The sequence below is a fragment of the Pseudophryne corroboree genome, unplaced genomic scaffold (genome assembly GCF_028390025.1).
Source record: "Pseudophryne corroboree isolate aPseCor3 unplaced genomic scaffold, aPseCor3.hap2 scaffold_1031, whole genome shotgun sequence".
NCBI lineage: Eukaryota > Metazoa > Chordata > Amphibia > Anura > Myobatrachidae > Pseudophryne > Pseudophryne corroboree.
In genome coordinates, this window is record NW_026967658.1 from 189,115 (window position 1) to 210,178 (window position 21,064).

General features: G+C 41.5%; 5 non-coding genes and 1 pseudogene across 5 annotated transcripts; all 6 read right to left on the reverse strand.

The window, feature by feature from the left end:
• Positions 1 to 4,053: 4,053 nt before the first annotated feature.
• On the reverse strand, positions 4,054 to 4,127 carry TRNAS-ACU (transfer RNA serine (anticodon ACU)). Its single transcript has one exon. It is a non-coding gene; the product is annotated as a tRNA-Ser (tRNA).
• A 2,768-nt stretch (positions 4,128 to 6,895) lies between these two features.
• On the reverse strand, positions 6,896 to 7,073 carry LOC134988209 (U1 spliceosomal RNA; annotated as a pseudogene).
• Positions 7,074 to 7,743: 670 nt separating this feature from the next.
• On the reverse strand, positions 7,744 to 7,906 carry LOC134988208 (U1 spliceosomal RNA). Its single transcript, XR_010193720.1, has one exon. It is a non-coding gene; the product is annotated as a U1 spliceosomal RNA (small nuclear RNA).
• Positions 7,907 to 8,058: 152 nt separating this feature from the next.
• LOC134988206 (U1 spliceosomal RNA) lies at positions 8,059 to 8,222 on the reverse strand. The gene has a single exon (XR_010193718.1). It is a non-coding gene; the product is annotated as a U1 spliceosomal RNA (small nuclear RNA).
• A 675-nt stretch (positions 8,223 to 8,897) lies between these two features.
• Positions 8,898 to 9,060, reverse strand: LOC134988213 (U1 spliceosomal RNA). Its single transcript, XR_010193724.1, has one exon. It is a non-coding gene; the product is annotated as a U1 spliceosomal RNA (small nuclear RNA).
• Positions 9,061 to 9,212: 152 nt separating this feature from the next.
• On the reverse strand, positions 9,213 to 9,376 carry LOC134988220 (U1 spliceosomal RNA). The gene has a single exon (XR_010193730.1). It is a non-coding gene; the product is annotated as a U1 spliceosomal RNA (small nuclear RNA).
• Positions 9,377 to 21,064: the final 11,688 nt, after the last annotated feature.

Consider the following 21,064-nt stretch of genomic DNA (forward strand, 5'->3'; position numbering starts at 1 on the left):
TTGTGAGAAACATTTTCACCCTTAAATAAAGATTTTCTTAATTCCTTACCTGTGTGCTAATTAGATATCACCTTGTTTTCACATTAAACAGACTTCCACATGAGAAAGCAGCAAGGATGCAGTGGCGTTAATGTTTCCTGGTGTCAACCTGTATTATTTCAGTAGACATTGAAATGAGGATGCATCTTGCTGCCTTTCCAATGAAGCAAGTTTAATTTAGTAATAGGTGAAAAACCATCCTTACAAAGGTGTTAATCAGAGACTTGGCTTTGTGGACACTTTTCAGAGAACAAATTTGTTAGCATAAAAATAAAGCCAGAAAATGAAGAGCTGTTTAATCACTCAATTGGATTTTTTTTGCCAGCATATTTCTTTTTCTCTGCAACCCACTGCTAAATTGTGCTTCCTAGCTGTTTTTATAAAATCACTGAATCAAATCTAACTCTGATTACATCAGAGAAGGCCAGGTACCCTACACCATAAGAGAGGGTTTGAAATTTTGACTTGTCTACTTAAAGATCACCAAAATCTGATAACAAGGCCAATTACGTCCCTGGGTGGGATTGAACCACCAACCTTTTGGTTAATAGCCATACACACTAACTGATTGCGCCACAGAGACACTTTGCAAAAGTACATACTGGCAAAGGCTAATAAGCATTCATCTAAAACGTTTCCTAGAAAAACTTTAAAAAGTCAATAATCTGGAGAGTTTTTGTAAGATGTTTCTTCCATCAACCAATGAAGAAACACATTGGTACTTTCCCATGATGAGTGAGTGCTTCAGGATCTATTACACTTACATGTGCAGCAGAGTACAGCAATGGAAGCATGCTGGGCACATAACCCAGAGGTAGGCAGATTGAAACTATCCTCTGCTATATGCATTTTTTTTTGTTAAAGTAATCCAAAACTGGGATTGATATGTTGGCTCTTTTATTTTTACTTACAGTACAATAACTTTTACCATTTTAATTTGTTTTAATAGTATATTGACAGTATTGTTTTCTTTCAAAAATCCTCTTAATTTTCATTACCCTATTATTAAAATGGTAATTGACAAAAACAAACTACATTGTCACCAGAAGAGCAATACAAAATGTACAAGTGATATATTAAAATCATCTTTCCAGCTTGAATTTCAATGATGCATTGGGGCAACGATTTTGTGAGAAACATTTTCACCCTTAAATAAAGATTTTCTTAATTCCTTACCTGTGTGCTAATTAGATATCACCTTGTTTTCACATTAAACAGACTTCCACATGAGAAAGCAGCAAGGATGCAGTGGCGTTAATGTTTCCTGGTGTCAACCTGTATTATTTCAGTAGACATTGAAATGAGGATGCATCTTGCTGCCTTTCCAATGAAGCAAGTTTAATTTAGTAATAGGTTAAAAACCATCCTTACAAAGGTGTTAATCAGAGACTTGGCTTTGTGGACACTTTTCAGAGAACAAATTTGTTAGCATAAAAATAAAGCCAGAAAATTAAGAGCTGTTTAATCACTCAATTTGATTTTTTTTGCCAGCATATTTCTTTTTCTCTGCAACCCACTGCTAAATTGTGCTTCCTAGCTGCTTTTATAAAATCACTGAATCAAATCTAACTCTGATTACATCAGAGAAGGCCAGGTACCCTACACCAGAACAGGGGGATTTGAAATTTTGACTTGTCTACTTAAAGATCACCAAAATCTGATAACAAGGTCAATTACGTCCCTCTGTGGGATTGAACCACCAACCTTTTGGTTAATCGCCGTGCACACTAAATGATTGCGCCACAGAGACACTTTGCAAAAGTCCATACTGACAAAGGCTAATAAGCATTCATCTAAAACGTTTCCTAGAAAAACTTTAAAAAGTCAATAATCTGGAGAGTTTTTGTAAGATGTTTCTTCCATCAACCAACGAAGAAACACATTGGTACTTTCCAATGATGAGTGAGTGCTTCAGGATCTCTTGCACTTACATGTGCAGCAGAGTACAGCAATGGAAGCATGCTGGGCCCATAACCCAGCGGTAGGCAGATTGAAACTATCCTCTGCTATATGCATTTTTTTTTTGTTAATTAAAGTAATCCAAAACTGAGATTGATATTTTGGCTCTTTTATTTTCACTTAAAGTACAATAACTTTTACCATTTTAATTTGTTTTAATAGTATATTGACAGTATTGTTTTCTTTCAAAAATCCACTTAATTTTCTTAACCCTATTATTAAAATGGTAATTGACAAAAACAAACTACATTGTCACCAGAAGAGCAATACAAAATGTACAAGTGATATATTAAAATCATCTTTCCAGCTTGAATTTCAATGATGCATTGGGGCAACGATTTTGTGAGAAACATCTTCACCCTTAAATAAAGATTTTCTTAATTCCTTACCTGTGTGCTAATTAGATATCACCTTGTTTTCACATTAAACAGACTTCCACATGAGAAAGCAGCAAGGATGCAGTGGCGTTAATGTTTCCTGGTGTCAACCTGTATTATTTCAGTAGACATTGAAATGAGGATGCATCTTGCTGCCTTTCCAATGAAGCGTTTAATTTAGTAATAGGTGAAAAACCATCCCTACAAAGGTGTTAATCAGAGACTTGGCTTTGTGGACACTTTTCAGAGAACAAATTTGTTAGCATAAAAATAAAGCCAGAAAATGAAGAGCTGTTTAATCACTCAATTGGATTTTTTTTGCCAGCATATTTCTTTTTCTCTGAAACCCACTGCTAAATTGTGCTTCCTAGCTGTTTTTATTAAATCACTGAATCAAATCTAACTCTGATTACATCAGAAAAGGCCAGGTACCCTACACCATAACAGGGGGTTTGAAATTTTGACTTGTCTACTTAAAGATCACCAAAATCTGATAACAAGGTCAATTACGTCCCTGGGTGGGATTGAACCACCAACCTTTTGGTTAGTAGCCGGACACACTAACCGATTGCGCCACAGAGACACTTCACAAAAAGTACATACTGACAAAGGCTAATAAGCATACATCTAGAACGTTTCCTAGAAAAACTTTAAAAAGTCAATAATCTGGAGAGTTTTTGTAAAATGTTTCTTCCATCAACCAACGAAGAAACACATTGGTACTTTCCCATGATGAGTGAGTGCTTCAGGATCTCTTGCACTTACATGTGCAGCAGAGTACTGCAATGGAAGCATACAGGGCCCATAACCCAGCGGTAGGCAGATTGAAACTATCCTCTGCTATATGCATTTTTTTTTGTTAATTAAAGTAATCCAAAACTGGGATTGATATTTTGGCTCTTTTATTTTCACTTAAAGTACAATAACTTTTACCATTTTAATTTGTTTTAATAGTATATTGACAGTATTGTTTTCTTTCAAAAATCCACTTAATTTTCTTAACCCTATTATTAAAATGGTAATTGACAAAAACAAACTACATTGTCACCAGAAGAGCAATACAAAATGTACAAGTGATATATTAAAATCATCTTTCCAGCTTGAATTTCAATGATGCATTGGGGTAACGATTTTGTGAGAAACATCTTCACCCTTAAATAAAGATTTTCTTAATTCCTTACCTGTGTGCTAATTAGATATCACCTTGTTTTCACATTAAACAGACTTCCACATGAGAAAGCAGCAAGGATGCAGTGGTGTTAATGTTTCCTGGTGTCAACCTGTATTATTTCAGTAGACATTGAAATGAGGATGCATCTTGCTGCCTTTCCAATGAAGCGTTTAATTTAGTAATAGGTGAAAAACCATCCCTACAAAGGTGTTAATCAGAGACTTGGCTTTGTGGACACTTTTCAGAGAACAAATTTGTTAGCATAAAAATAAAGCCAGAAAATGAAGAGCTGTTTAATCACTCAATTGGATTTTTTTTGCCAGCATATTTCTTTTTCTCTGCAACCCACTGCTAAATTGTGCTTCCTAGCTGTTTTTATTAAATCACTGAATCAAATCTAACTCTGATTACATCAGAAAAGGCCAGGTACCCTACACCATAACAGGGGGTTTGAAATTTTGACTTGTCTACTTAAAGATCACCAAAATCTGATAACAAGGTCAATTATGTCCCTGGGTGGGATTGAACCACCAACCTTTTGGTTAGTAGCCGGACACACTAACCGATTGCGCCACAGAGACACTTCATGAAAAGTACATACTGACAAAGGCTAATAAGCATACATCTAGAACGTTTCCTAGAAAAACTTTAAAAAGTCAATAATCTGGAGAGTTTTTGTAAAATGTTTCTTCCATCAACCAACGAAGAAACACATTGGTACTTTCCCATGATGAGTGAGTGCTTCAGGATCTCTTGCACTTACATGTGCAGCAGAGTACTGCAATGGAAGCATACAGGGCCCATAACCCAGCGGTAGGCAGATTGAAACTATCCTTTGCTATATGCATTTTTTTTGTTAATTTAAGTAATCAAAACTGGGATTGATATTTTTGCTCTTTTATTTTTACTTGAAGTACAATAATTTTTACCATTTTAATTTGTTTAAATCCACTTAATTTTCTTTACCCTATTATTAAAAGGGTAATTGACAAAAACAAACTACATTGTCACCAGAAGAGCAATACAAAATGTACACGTGATATATTAAAATCATCTTTCCAGCTTGAATTTCAATGATGCATTGGGGCAACGATTTTGTGAGAAACATCTTCACCCTTAAATAAAGATTTTCTTAATTCCTTACCTGTGTGCTAATTAGATATCACCTTGTTTTCACATTAAACAGACTTCCACATGAGAAAGCAGCAAGGATGCAGTGGCGTTAATGTTTCCTGGTGTCAACCTGTATTATTTCAGTAGAAATTGAAATGAGGATGCATCTTGCTGCCTTTCCAATGAAGCAAGTTTAATTTAGTAATAGGTGAAAAACCATCCCTACAAAGGTGTTAATCAGAGACTTGGCTTTGTGGACACTTTTCAGAGAACAAATTTGTTAGCATAAAAATAAAGCCAGAAAATGAAGAGCTGTTTAATCACTCAATTGGATTTTTCTGCCAGCATATTTCTTTTTCTCTGCAACCCACTGCTAAATTGTGATTCCTAGCTGTTTTTATTAAATCACTGAATCAAATCTAACTCTGATTACATCAGAAAAGGCCAGGTACCCTACACCATAACAGGGGGTTTGAAATTTTGAATTGTCTACTTAAAGATCACCAAAATCTGATAACAAGGTCAATTACGTCCCTGGGTGGGATTGAACCACCAACCTTTTGGCTAGTAGCCGGACACACTAACCGATTGCGCCACAGAGACACTTTGTAAAAAGTACATACTGACAAAGGCTAATAAGCATACATCTAGAACGTTTCCTAGAAAAACTTTAAAAAGTCAATAATCTGGAGAGTTTTTGTAAGATGTTTCTTCCATCAACCAACGAAGAAACACATTGGTACTTTCCCATGATGAGTGAGTGCTTCAGGATCTCTTGCACTTACATGTGCAGCAGAGTACTGCAATGGAAGCATGCTGGGCCCATAACCCAGAGGTAGGCAGATTGAAACTATCCTTTGCTATATGCATTTTTTTTTTGTTAATTTAAGTAATCAAAACTGGGATTGATATGTTAGCTCTTTTATGTTTACTTAAAGTACAATAACTTTTACCATTTTAATTTGTTTTAATAGTATATTGACAGTATTGTTTTCTTTCAAAAATCCACTTAATTTTCTTTACCCTATTATTAAAATGGTAATTGACAAAAACAAACTACATTGTCACCAGAAGAGCAATACAAAATGTACAAGTGATATATTAAAATCATCTTTCCAGCTTGAATTTCAATGATGCATTGGGGCAACGATTTTGTGAGAAACATCTTCACCCTTAAATAAAGATTTTCTTAATTCCTTACCTGTGTGCTAATTAGATATCACCTTGTTTTCACATTAAACAGACTTCCACATGAGAAAGCAGCAAGGATACAGTGGTGTTAATGTTTCCTGGTGTCAACCTGTATTATTTCAGTAGACATTGAAATGAGGATGCATCTTGCTGCCTTTCCAATGAAGCAAGTTTAATTTAGTAATAGGTGAAAAACCATCCCTACAAAGGTGTTAATCAGAGACTTGGCTTTGTGGACACTTTTCAGAGAACAAATTTGTTAGCATAAAAATAAAGCCAGAAAATGAAGAGCTGTTTAATCACTCAATTGGATTTTTTTTGCCAGCATATTTCTTTTTCTCTGCAACCCACTGCTAAATTGTGCTTCCTAGCTGTTTTTATAAAATCACTGAATCAAATCTAACTCTGATTACATCAGAGAAGGCCAGGTACCCTACACCATAACAGGGGGTTTGAAATTTTGACTTGTCTACTTAAAGATCACCAAAATCTGATAACAAGGTCAATTACGTCCCTGGGTGGGATTGAACCACCAACCTTTTGGTTAGTAGCCGGACACACTAACCGATTGCGCCACAGAGACACTTTGCAAAAAGTACATACTGACAAAGTCTAATAAGCATATATCTAGGGACTGAGGGGAGAGAAGCAGCCCTACTCTCTGAGTTGCAAGGTCCTGCTTCTTAGGCTACTGGACACAATTAGCTCCAGAGGGATTGGTACGCAGGATCTCACCCTCGCCGTCCGTCCCAGAGCCGCGCCGCCGTCCCCCTTGCAGATTCAGAAGATAGAAGCCGGGTGAGTATGAGAAGAAAAGAAGACTTCAGAGGCGGCAGAAGAGTTCATGATCTTCACTGAGGTAACGCACAGCACTGCAGCTGTGCACCATTGCTCCCATACACCTCACATACTCCGGTCACTGTAAGGGTGCAGGGCGCAGGGGGGGCGCCCTGGGCAGCAATATAAACCTCTTTTTGGCAAAAATATAACATATATACAGCTGGGCACTGTATATGTATGAGCCCCTGCCAATTTTACAGTTTAAGCGGGACAGAAGCCCGCCGCCATCTTGAAACACAGTCCCCCACTACCACAAATAATGCAGTCAAGTTTCCCACATTTGGGGAAATCACAGGGGTCAGCATACCCAGAATGCAATGAATGAACCTCAACCTGGGAGAACAATCTTCATGAGCATGGTATCTCCTATGCAAAATAAGTATGATTTGGGATAGAGCTGGGGAGGGCCGCTGCTCAGGCACATCTCTGTCAAGTAAAGGAGATTCAACTGAGGCAGCACAAGGGAACTCTCATCTGGGGACAACAACTGCAGGGAGAACACATATTTTCAGATGAACATGGGAGGGCAGAAGGCTGCCTAATACTGAAGCACCCCCAAACAATAAACCAAATGCAACAACTAGTGCAAGCATTCCTGGGGGAAGGCCTGCAGCAGATGGATTTGCATATGGTGATGTCATCCAAGCAGTGGGTCAAAGTTGGCTTCAACCCTCGTCTGCATATGAAAAGAAAAAAGGTATGTGCTGGGCATGGCGGCCTTTTGCGGCGCTTGGATGACCCCTAATTCACATTAAACACCTCCACCCTCCTTCGGTGTGGGGCTCATGTTGGCTATGCCCCAGCCCCTGAAGCATTCAAGCTGATTTCTTGCAGCAGCTGGGCACTGTAACAGCTCCAGAGCTGCTCTGTAAAGCATGTAAAAGGGTGAGGGCCCTGCAGCACTACCTGTAGTTTGCATTGACGTTGGAAGGCACAAAGTAAGCAGACAGGAGAGGTCATAATAGTGCGCAAGGGCATAGAAGGGAGCGGCTCAAGAAAAGAGAAGTGGAAACAGACAGCAAACTAGGCTGGAGAGAGACCTGAGACAAAGAGATCTGAATTATACGAGAGCCGACCAGGGGAAACACAAATTATGCAGTCAAGTTTCCCACATTTGGGGAAATCGCAAGAGCAGCACACCCAGAGTGCAATGGGTGAGCCTTGCCCTGGGAGAAGCACCTTCATGATCATAGTATCTCACCTGGCAGGTAAGTAGGAGTTGGGCTAGAGCTGGGTAGGGTCACTGCTCGGGCACTTCCCTGTCAAGTGAAGGAGATCCAAGTGAGTCAGCACAAGGGAACTCTCGAAAGAAGAACAAGGCTAGAGGAAGATCTGAGACAAATAAATCTGACTTTTACCAGAGCTGACCAGAGGAAAGCACAAACACAGTCCCCCACTACCACAAATAATGAAGTCGAGTTTCCCACATTTGGGGAAATCACAGGGGTCAGCATACCCAAAATGCAATGAATGAACCTCACCCTGGGATAACAGTCTTCATTACCATGATATCTCCTATGCAAAATAAGTATGATTTGGGATAGGGCTGGGGAGGGCCGCTGCTCAGGCACATCTCTGTCAAGTAAAGGAGATTCAACTGAGGCAGCACAAGGGAACTCTCATCTGGGGACAACAACTGCAGGGAGAACACATATTTTCAGATGAACATGGGAGGGCAGAAGGCTGCCTAATACTGAAGCACCCCCAAACAACAAACCAAATGCAACAACTAGTACAAGCATTCCTGGGGGAAGGTCAGCAGAAGACGGATTTGCATACAGTGATGTCATCCAAGCAGTGGGCCAAAGTTGGCTGGAACCCTCATCTGCATATGAAAAGAGAAAAGGGGTATGCAGGGAATGGCGGCCTTTTGCGGCGCTTGGATGACCCTTAGTTCGCATTAAACACCCCCACCCTCCTTCGGTGTGGGGCTCATGTTGGCAATGCCCCAGCCCCTGAAGCATTCAAGCTGATTTCTTGCAGCAGCTTGGCACTGTAACAGCTCCAGAGCTGCTCTGTAATGCAAGTAAAAGTTTGTGGGCCCTGCAGCACTACCTGTAGTTTGCATTGTGCATTGGAAGGCACAAAGTAAGCAGACAGGAGGAGAAGTCAGGATAGTGCACAAGGGTATAGAAGGGAGGGGCTCAAAAAAAGAAGAAGTGGAAACAGACTGCAAACTAGGCTGGAGAGAGACCTGAGACAAAGAGATCTGAATTATATAAAAGCCGACCAGTGGAAACACAAATTATGCAGTCAAGTTTCCCATATTTGGGGAAATCACAGGGGCAGCACACCCAGAGTGCAATGGGTGAGCCTTGCCCTGGGAGAAGCACCTTCATGATCATAGTATCTCACCTGGCAGGTAAGTAGGAGTTGGGCTAGAGCTGGGGAGGGTCGCTGCTTGGGCACCCCCCTGTCAAGTAAAGGAGATCCAACTGAGGCAGCACAAGGGAACTCTCGAAAGAAGAACAAGGCTAGAGGAAGATCTGAGATAAAGAAATCTGACTTTTACCAGAGCTGACCAGAGGAAAGCACAAACACAGTCCCCCACTACCACAAATAATGCAGTCAAGTTTCCCACATTTGGGGAAATCACAGGGGTCAGCATACCCAGAATGCAATGAATGAACCTCACCCTGGGAGAACGATCTTCATGACCATGGTATCTCCTATGCAAAATAAGTATGATTTGGGATAGGGCTGGGGAGGGCCGCTGCTCAGGCACATCTCTGTCAAGTAAAGAAGATTCAACTGAGGCAGCACAAGGGAACTCTCATCTGGGGACAACAACTGCAGGGAGAACACATATTTTCAGATGAACATGGGAGGGCAGAAGGCTGCCTAATACTGAAGCACCCCCAAACAACAAACCAAATGCAACAACTAGTGCAAGCATTCCTGGGGGAAGGCCTGCAGCAGATGGATTTGCATATGGTGATGTCATCCAAGCAGTGGGTCAAATTTGGCTTCAACCCTCGTCTGCATATGAAAAGAGAAAAGGGGCGTGCAGGGCATGGCGGCCTTTTGCGGCGCTTGGATGACCCCTAGTTCGCATTAAACACCTCCACCCTCCTTCGGTGTGGGGCTCATGTTGGCTATGCCCCAGCCCCTGAAGCATTCAAGCTGATTTCTTGCAGAAGCTGGGCACTGTAACAGCTCCACAGCTGCTCTGTATGGCAAGTAAAAGGGTGTGGGCCCTGCAGCACTACCTGTAGTTCGCATTGTGCGTTGGAAGGCACAAAGTAAGCAGATGGGAGAAGTCAGGATAGTGCGCAAGGGCATAGAAGGGAGCGGCTCAAGAAAAGAGAAGTGGAAACAGACAGCAAACTAGGCTGGAGAGCTCTTCTGTCTATATTTTGCAAACCTGCTCTTGTCCTCTCCAGCTGCTCCATGTAGATTTGACGTCTGGAAAGGTGCATAACCCACTGACAAGCAGGCACACTCCTGCATGAGTTTTCTCTCTCACTAGCTGGATGATACACAATCATTTGCATGTGCTCCACCTCCGACACACCACCCACCCAACCACCCAGTGACCAGAGCCACCCACAAGCCAACTGGCTCCTTGATTTAATTTGCACAGTGTAGTCATCCAGGCAGCATGTCCTTCTCAATGGAAGGATCTCTGGTTCCATGGAATCTTCCACATTGGAATGCTGCGGAATAAAAAGGATTTAAATATTCAGCTTGCTAGCATTCAATGTACCTGCGGCTTGGCTTTAGCACATGGGTCTTCATCCTGTTGCCCTCCAGCTGCTGTGAAACTACACATCCCAGCATGCCCTGCCACAGTTTTGCTATTAAGGTATGCTAAAACTGAGGCAGGGCATGCTGGGATGTGTAGTTCCACAGCAGCTGGAGGGTCGCAGGTTGAAGACCCATGTTCTAGCATGCCTGTTCTATGATGCATGTACCGTGGTGTCACAATCAGCTTGGAATGGGGTGTCTAGCAGGCATTTGCTGACAGCCACTTGAGGGAGACACACATCAGGAGATGCAGCATATCGGAGGTCTTCGATGCCTTTCCAGCAAATGCACACCACCTGCTGCTGGTCTGGACACAAAACAATGCCCACAATCGAAGTCCCAAAATGCCCAACTACAGGATTCATGTAAGTAGTGAATTTAGGAATGAATTTAGAAGTAGGAAATGAAGTTAGTTCACAAGTACATTCAAATTCAGATCTAAAGTCTAGGTAGGCCTCACGTCCTGGCAGCCCCCAGCACTTATAAATGCCTTGATTAGAGGTAGAGAATTAAATGTAGATAAAAAGTAGACACAAAATAAGACTCCACAGAGCAGTTATCAGGTGTCTTTATCAATTGTTGCATTTAAAAAATCAAGCAATTAGGGAACACAATGTTGCAACAATGTAACCCTATTTGCAAAATAGTACTAAATAAGTTTGTCAATGTAAGACATTTGCAAAGGCGCATCCAAAACACGCTGGAAAATGCAACTGAATCTGTTTTTGGAGGCTAGAATAGGAAATGTGCATCGGTCCTACAAGTACTGAAAGCTCTTCTACCATCTCCCTTTTCTGAAAAGCCATTTAATATATGGTTCCCAGATAGGGGACATATCAGATATTGCCTTTCAAAAGCAGCAAATATCATACCACTTCTATTGCCATCAAAGATAAACATTGATTGTTTTCAGATATTGGATTGAAAAAGCAGTCTTTATTGACATAAAGAAGCAAAAAAACATACATAAACATTACACACATAAGTACTGTGTTGCAGCACAGATAAAACACAATACAAATGCTGTCGGTATAGTACAGTTCAAGAACTACAGCACAGGCCAGCCTACACTATAAATCATGAACTGCACTATACATTTAAACAATACAATAATACAACAGTTAATAAGGCTATGGGTGTGGAGTGTAAGAGGGTGAGGGAATCACAAGCCCGAAGCTTTATTGAAAGACAGACACATATAAAGGGAGGATTAATAAATACAAAGATATCCTTTACTATAGAATGTAGTCCAATCCGGTCTTTCAACTCTTCCACAACTTAAAAACGGATAGTGTTCCCAAGCCTTCCATCCTGGAATATCTTCAGTCTCTCGCCAATGAAGAAAACAATCCCTCCAGCAGACTCTTCAACCACGATACAAGATCACAGCCAAAAGGGCGAGAAGCAACTACACTTGCGTTTAACCAAAACAGCTAAAACTTAGTGGAGGAAAGTGCAGTGCACCAAAACATAAGCTGACACAATCATGGAGAATGCGCCAGCATATATGCTCTTCTATCTATATTTTGCAAACCTGCTCTTGTCCCCTCCAGCTGCTCCATGTAGATTTGACGTCTGGCAAGGTGCATAACCCACTGACAAGCAGGCACACTCCTGCATGAGTTTTCACTCTCACTAGCTGGATGATACACATTCATTTGCATGTGCTCCACCTCCGACACACCGCCCACCCAACCACCCAGTCACCAGAGCTACCCACAAGCCAACTGGCTCCGTAACTTAATTTGCACAGTGCAGTCATCCAGGCAGCATGTCCTTCTCAATGGAATAATCTCTGGTTCCATGGAATCTTCCGCATTGGAATGCTGCGGAACAAAAAGGATTTAAACATTCAGCTTGCTAGCATTCAATGTACCTGCGGCTTGGCTCTAGCACATGGGTCTTCATCCTGTGGCCCTCCAGCTGCTGTGAAACTACACATCCCAGCATGCCCTGCCACAGTTTTGCTATTAAGGTATGCTAAAACTGAGGCAGGGCATGCTGGGATGTGTAGTTCCACAGCAGCTGGAGGGTCGCAGGTTGAAGACCCATGTTCTAGCATGCCTGTTCTATGATGCATGTTCCGTGAAGTCACAATCAGCTTGGAATGGGGTATCTAGCAGGCATTTGCTGACAGCCACTTGAGGGAGACACACATCAGGAGATGCAGCATATCGGAGGTCTTCGATGCCTTTCCAGCAAATGCACACCACCTGCTGCTGGTCTGGACACAAAACAATGCCCACAATCGAAGTCCCAAAATGCCCAACTACAGGATTCATGTAAGTAGTGAATTTAAGAATGAATTTAGAAGTAGGAAATTAAGTTAGTACACAAGTACATTCAAATTCAGATCTAAAGTCTAGGTAGGCCTCACGTCCTGGCAGCCCCCAGCATTTAAAAATGCCTTGATTAGAGGTAGGGAATTAAATGTAGATAAGAAGTAGACGCAAAATAAGACTCCACAGAGCAGTTATCAGGTGTCTTTATCAATTGTTGCATTTAAAAAATCAAGCAATTAGGGAACACAATGTTGCAACAATGTAACCCTATTTGCAAAATAGTACTAAATAAGTTTGTCGATGTAAGACATTTGCAAAGGCGCATTTAAAACACACTGGAAAATGCAACTGAATCTGTTTTTGGAGGCTAGAATAGGAAATGTGCATCGGTCCAACGAGTACTGAAAGCTCTTCTACCATCTTCCTTTTCTGAAAAGCCATTTAATATATGGTTCCCAGATAGGGGACATATCAGATATTGCCTTTCAAAAGCAGCAAATATCATACCACTTCTATTGCCATCAAAGATAAACATTGATTGTTTTCAGATATTGGATTGAAAAAGCAGTCTTTATTGACATAAAGAAGCAAAAAAACATACATAAACATTACACACATAAGTACTGTGTTGCAGCACAGCCAAAACACAATACAAATGCTGTCGGTATAGTACAGTTCAAGAACTACAGCACAGGCAAGCCTACACCAGTGTTGCCAACTCTGAAATGGAAAACAAGCAACCGATGACTGAAAAATAAGCCCAAAACAAGCCCAAACCAATCCTAAAAAGCCCCAAAAAAAGCCCAACTCAAGGTTGTTGTTTTTTTATATATATATATATATATATATATATAAACAGACATTATTGTTTGTCTTATTAAAATACATATAATTATTTATATAATCTGCCTTTAAGGTCTTTACAATGATATTTATCAGCACAAAACTGGCTTTTAAAGAATACTGGAATTTTTATAAATATTATAGTTAGAGTTGTGAATTTAAGATACTATGCTTTCATGTTTCCTCTAAAGAAAAATCTCAAGTGAAAATTGCCAACTGTATATACTGTATCTGTGGTCATTTGTATTCACTGTGAAATATTTATTCTATGGAAAGATAAAACAAATAATCTTACAACATCCAACTTTGTACTTCTATTAAATAAATTAAGAGGCCAAATCAAGGTAACAAAACAAAAGATTATTAAGACAATTCAAAATAATAAATGCATATATAAATATTAAATAGTAACTCAATTCAATAAATAACAAAGGAATTACTGAGAGGTAAAGTGCATTGCAGATGGCACACTGTGAGGTAAAGTGCATGGTACACTGTGTGAAGTAAAGTGCATTGCAGATGGCATACTATGTGAGGTAAAGTGCATGGCACACTGTGTGAAGTATAGTGTATTGCAGATAGCACACTGGGGGTCATTCCGAGTTGTTCGCTCGTTGCCGATTTTTGCAACGGAACGATTAAGGCAAAAATGCGCATGCGTATGGTACGCAGTGCGCATGCGCTAAGTAATTTAGAACAAAACTTAGTAGATTTACTCACGTCCGAACGAAGAATTTTCATCATTGAAGTGATCGGAGTGTGATTGACAGGAAGTGGGTGTTTCTGGGCGGAAATTTACCGTTTTCTGGGAGTGTGCAGGATAAAACGCAGGAGTGTCTGGAGAAACGGGGGAGTGGCTGTCCGAACGCAGGGCGTGTTTGTGACTTCAAACCAGGAACGAAACGGGCTGAGCTGATCGCAGTGTAGGAGTAAGTCTCGAGCTACTCAGAAACTGAAAATAATTATTTATTCGCAATTCTGCTAATCTTTCGTTCGCAATTCTGCTAAGCAAAGATACACTCCCAGAGGGCGGCGGTCTAGCGTGTGCAATGCTGCTAAAAGCAGCTAGCGAGCGAACTCGGAATGACCCCCACTGTGTGAGGTAAAGTGCATGGCACACTGTGTGAAGTAAAGTGCATTGCAGATGGCATACTGCGAGGTAAAGTACATAGCACACTGAATTACAAAGGTTTTATGTAAAATGGATATAAGCAAATTCATCTGAGCTGTCTCCATCGTCTATAGAAGCTTCCATGTTATATATTCCTGAGTTGAAGCGCTGAAGCATATTGGTAGTTGGTTTAAAAATCCTTGCAACAAATACCCAAGCGTCTTAAACCATATCTGACATAAAGAATACCACATAAAGTGGTCCTAAATTGCTTCACTGTTGTGTGTCTGGTCAGTGTCTTTGTTGTTGTCATTGTTAAAAACAAATTAGCCCTACTGAATACACACAACCGGCAGTCGGCAACAATAGACATAATGAATGACTCATCATTTCTTTAAGACTCTATTCATCCACAACGTCTCACCTACAGTATGTCTGTGTGAGGATCTGTGTTATATGGATGAATGACTAATTATCTCTGGAAGTCGGTATCAGTGATACCTAAAAACAAAAGAAGCCCAAAAACAAGCAGCAAAAAAAATTATAAGCCCAAAAACAAGCAACAAGCAACCACCCCAAAAAATAAGCAACCAGAAGAAAAAACAAGCCCAATTCCGCTTGTTATAAACTGAATTGGCAACTATGGCCTACACTATAAATCATGAACTGCACTATACATTTAAACTATACAATAATACAACAGTTAATAAGGCTATGTGTGTGGAGTGTAAGAGGGTGAGGGAATCACAAGACCGAAGCTTTATTGTAACACAGACACATATAAGGGGAGGGGCAATAAATAGAAAGGTATCCTTTACTATAGAATGTAGTCCAATCCGACCTCTGTGCTCTTCCACAACTGAAAAACGGATAGTGTTCCCAAGCCTTCCATCCTGGAATATCTTTGGTCTTTCGCCAATGAAGAAAACAATCCCTCCCTCCAGCAGACCCTTCAACCACGATACAAGATCACAGCCAAAAGGCAGAGAAGCAACTACACTTGAGCTTAACAAAAATGGCTAAAACTTAGTGGAGGAAAGTGCAGTGCACCAAAACATAAGCTGTCACAATCATGGAGAATGTGCCAGCATATATGCTCTTCTATCTATATTTTGCAAACCTGCTCTTGTCCCCTCCAGCTGCTCTATGTAGATTTGACGTCTGGCAAGGTGCATAACCCACTGACAAGCAGGCACACTCCTGCATGAGTTTTCTCTCTCACTAGCTGGATGATACGCAATCATTTGCATGTGCTCCACCTCCGACACACCACCCACCCAACCACCCAGTCACCAGAGCCACCCACAAACCAACTGGCTCCGTGATTTAATTTGCACAGTGTAGTCATCCAGGCAGCATGTCCTTCTCAATGGAAGGATCTCTGGTTCCATGGAATCTTCCACATTGGAATGCTGCGGAACAAAAAGGATTTAAATATTCAGCTTGCTAGCATTCAATGTACCTGCGGCTTGGCTTTAGCACATGGGTCTTCATCCTGTGGCCCTCCAGCTGCTGTGAAACTACACATCCCAGCATGCCCTGCCACAGTTTTGCTATTAAGGTATGCTAAAACTGAGGCAGGGCATGCTGGGATGTGTAGTTCCACAGCAGCTGGAGGGTCGCAGGTTGAAGACCCATGTTCTAGCATGCCTGTTCTATGATGCATGTACCGTGATGTCACAATCAGCTTGGAATGGGGTGTCTAGCAGGCATTTGCTGACAGACACTTGAGGGAGACACACATCAGGAGATGCAGCATATCGGAGGTCTTCGATGCCTTTCCAGCAAATGCACACCACCTGCTGCTGGTCTGGACACAAAACAATGCCCACAATCGAAGTCCCAAAATGCCCAACTACAGGATTCATGTAAGTAGTGAATTTAGGAATGAATTTAGAAGTAGGAAATTAAGTTAGTTCACAAGTACATTCAAATTCAGATCTAAAGTCTAGGTAGGCCTCACGTCCTGGCAGCCCCCAGCATTTAAAAATGCCTTGATTAGAGGTAGAGAATTAAATGTAGATAAGAAGTAGACACAAAATAAGACTCCACAGAGCAGTTATCAGGTGTCTTTATCAATTGTTGCATTTAAAAAATCAAGCAATTAGGGAACACAATGTTGCAACAATGTAACCCTATTTGCAAAATAGTACTAAATAAGTTTGTCGATGTAAGACATTTGCAAAGGCGCATCCAAAACACGCTGGAAAATGCAACTGAATCTGTTTTTGGAGGCTAGAATAGGAAATGAGCATCGGTCCTACAAGTACTGAAAGCTCTTCTCCCATCTCCCTTTTCTGAAAAGCCATTTAATATATGGTTCCCAGATAGGGGACATATCAGATATTGCCTTTCAAAAGCAGCAAATATCATACCACTTCTATTGCCATCAAAGATAAACATTAATTGTTTTCAGATATTGGATTGAAAAAGCAGTCTTTATTGACATAAAGAAGCAAAAAAACATACATAAACATTACACACATAAGTACCGTGTTGCAGCACAGCCAAAACACAATACAAATGCTGTCGGTATAGTACAGTTCAAGAACTACAGCACAGGCCAGCCTACACTATAAATCATGAACTGCACTATACATTTAAACAATACAATAATACAACAGTTAATAAGGCTATGGGTGTGGAGTGTAAGAGGGTGAGGGAATCACAAGCCCAAAGCTTTATTGAAAGACAGACACATATAAAGGGAGGATTAATAAATACAAAGATATCCTTTACTATAGAATGTAGTCCAATCCGGTCTTTCAACTCTTCCACAACTGAAAAACGGATAGTGTTCCCAAGCCTTCCATCCTGGAATATCTTCAGTCTCTCGCCAATGAAGAAAACAATCCCTCCAGCAGACTCTTCAACCACGATACAAGATCACAGCCAAAAGGGCGAGAAGCCACTACACTTGCGTTTAACCAAAATGGCTAAAACTTAGTGAAGGAAAGTGCAGTGCACCAAAACATAAGCTGACGCAATCATGGAGAATGCGCCAGCATATATGCTCTTCTATCTATATTTTGCAAACCTGCTCTTGTCCCCTCCAGCTGCTCCATGTAGATTTGACGCCTGGCAAGGTGCATAACCCACTGACAAGCAGGCACACTCCTGCATGAGTTTTCACTCTCACTAGCTGGATGATACACATACATTTGCATGTGCTTCACCTCCGACACACCGCCCACCCAACCACCCAGTCACCAGAGCCACCCACAAGCCAACTGGCTCCGTGATTTAATTTGCACAGTGCAGTCATCCAGGCAGCATGTCCTTCTCAATGGAATAATCTCTGGTTCCATGGAATCTTCCGCATTGGAATGCTGCGGAACAAAAATGATTTAAACATTCAGCTTGCTAGCATTCAATGTAGCTGCGGCTTGGCTCTAGCACATGGGTCTTCATCCTGTGGCCCTCCAGCTGCTGTGAAACTACACATCCCAGCATGCCCTGCCACAGTTTTGCTATTAAGGTATGCTAAAACTGAGGCAGGGCGTGCTGGTATATGTAGTTCCACAGCAGCTGGAGGGTCGCAGGTTGAAGACCCATATTCTAGCATGCCTGTTCTATGATGCATGTTCCGTGATGTCACAATCAGCTTGGAATGGGGTGTCTAGCATGCATTTGCTGACAGCCACTTGAGGGAGACACACATCAGGAGATGCAGCATATCGGAGGTCTTCGATGCCTTTCCAGCAAATGCACACCACCAGCTGCTGGTCTGGACACAAAACAATGCCCACAATTGAAGGCTCAAAATGCCCAACTACAGGATTAATGTAAGTAGTGAATTTAGGAATGAATTTAGAAGTAGGAAATTAAGTTAGTTCACAAGTACATTCAAATTCAGATCTAAAGTCTAGGTAGGCCTCACGTCCTGGCAGCCCCCAGCATTTAAAAATGCCTTGATTAGAGGTAGGGAATTAAATATAGATAAGAAGTAGACACAAAATAAGACGCCACAGAGCAATTATCAGGTGTCTTTATCAATTGTTGCATTTAAAAAAATCAAGCAATTAGGGAACACAATGTTGCGACAATGTAACCCTATTTGCAAAATAGTACTAAATAAGTTTGTCGATGTAAGACATTTGCAAAGGCGCAAACAAAACACGCTGGAAAATGCAACTGAATCTGTTTTTGGAGGTTAGAATAGATGCAGGATCAAGTAGCTCAATGGGTAGGGTATTTGATTAGAATTCAACAGGTTATAGGTTTGAATCCTGGGTATGATAGTTTGAGGTGTTATTTAATAAAGTATGTTTATATATTAGTCACACATGGCTTACTTGTACAAATGGCATGTCACCAGTTAGTGCTGACTGCTGATATGCCATTTGCACAAACACGCCATGTGTGACTGTATATGCATTTAAGGAGGGCACCCCGGCAATACCACAAACCATTGAGTGTCAAGTATACTAGATATATCTTCATATCTCATGTGCTTTCTCTGAGACCAATCTTGTTATGCCCCTTCCCCACAAGGCATGCGCCTTTTGTCCATATTGCAAAAATGGGGAGGGGGGGGGGGGCATATAATTATCTGTCACAGGGCACCAAAAAGTCTAGTTATGGCTCTGGTATGCATTATGTAATCTGGCAGACCATATCTCCAACACTGGCTGGTTGGAATAGAAATCCGGTTATCTATGTGAGCAAATGACCATCAACGATTTACTCTCAAACACTAGAAAATGGACAAAAATGGTCCCCTAAACAAATTGGTTAAATTTTGGGTTTAACCAATTTGTGTAATGACCATTTTTGACCACTTTTCTAGTGTTTGGGAGCAAATGGTTAATTGACATTTGCTCCTATACATTACCAGATTTTCATTCCATCCATCCAGACTGGATAGATAGCCTGACAGATAATTGTGTAGTGTACGCCCAGGATAACTGTCAGTTGTGCTTTCTTTTATGACGGCACATAAATGGGTGGGCAGATCCAGAGCAAGCACTGCCCACTCATGCATAGTTGTCAACTGATGTGAAGTTCCAGGGGGCAATCTCAGTTATAAAGAAAAGTATCTGGAAATTGTCCCTAGTTTAAAAAAAAATTAAAAAAAAAATTGATCAACTCCATTTATTTAGTATGATATCCCAGGTGATAGGATGCCAGCAGTCAGAACAACATACTTTATTAAATAACACATCTCAAACTACCATACCCAGGATTCAAACCTATAACCTGTTGAATTCTAATCAAACCCCCTACCTATTGAGCTATTTGATCCTGCGTAAAAATTGTGAACATTATATAAAGCTATTGGTACTTTGAAAAAAAAAGTATCAGCATTACAACGCAGCAGATCCATGCAGTTTGCAGCCACACACTACATGTATCTGCTCAGCCACAATGCTGATTATTTCTTCACAAAGTACAAGGTGAGCTCCAAACAGAATTCTCTAGCTTAGAATTATGCCAAACCTAGAAGTCGGGCCCCCCACCCTGGGATCCCCCAGAGGGAGGCCTGCACCGTCATGCGGCAGGCTTGTCTGTTTTGGAAGCAGGCTGATGGGCAGCCCAGGCTTGCTTCAGTCTGGGCTTGGCAGGTCTGGAAGCATGAGCTTGCTTTGGGTATGCCTGACCTTGGGTACGCTTTACCTTGAGGATGAAAGGGCCAAGGGAAAGTACTTTTAGCCTTCTGCGTGGTAGGAGTCATACTAGGTAGGCAAGCTGTTTTAGCAGTAGCCAGATCAGCTACAATCTTATTGAGGTCTTCTCCAAAGAGAGTGTCTCCCTTGAAAGGAAGCACCTCCAGGGTTTTCTTGGAATCCATATCCACCGACCAGGATCTCAACCAGCTGTATAAAGTATTACCTTGGAACTGGCTCTCCACTCCCCATTATCTGGTTATCATGGCTTCCTCTGCCAGTGTCCAGACTCGCTTGCTGAAGCTCGGCCACTTCTTCCTAGCAGCAGGCTCCTGGATCACTGGGCAGCAGAGGTGCTTGGGAGCCGGAAGGGGGCGGAGCAATCAGGCAGGCAGTTGCAGTGCTGCCCAGCTATCTGTGGTGTGAGAAGAAGCAGGGGCACCCCACCGCTGGCAGTGCTGCAGCTAGCGGTGGTGGCAGCGGCGAGGCTGCTGGGCTGGGTCTTGAAAAAGGTGGAAAGAAGGGTGTTACGGCATGGAATGTACAAACTGCGAGACCCTGCTGGTAGCGCCTTTGTCTATTTAGTAGGAAGGGCACGTAACAGCCGGAGGGCAATGGAGGAAGCCCCTTTAGGGCTGGAGCCCGGCGGCAACTGACTCCGTTGTCTCTGGCAGTTCCGCCCCTGGACTAGAGGAATGGTCAAGAACATGGCAACATTTAATGCCAAAAAATGCAAAATCATACACGTCTCAAAAATACAAAGGCTAACTATAATATTAAGGGCA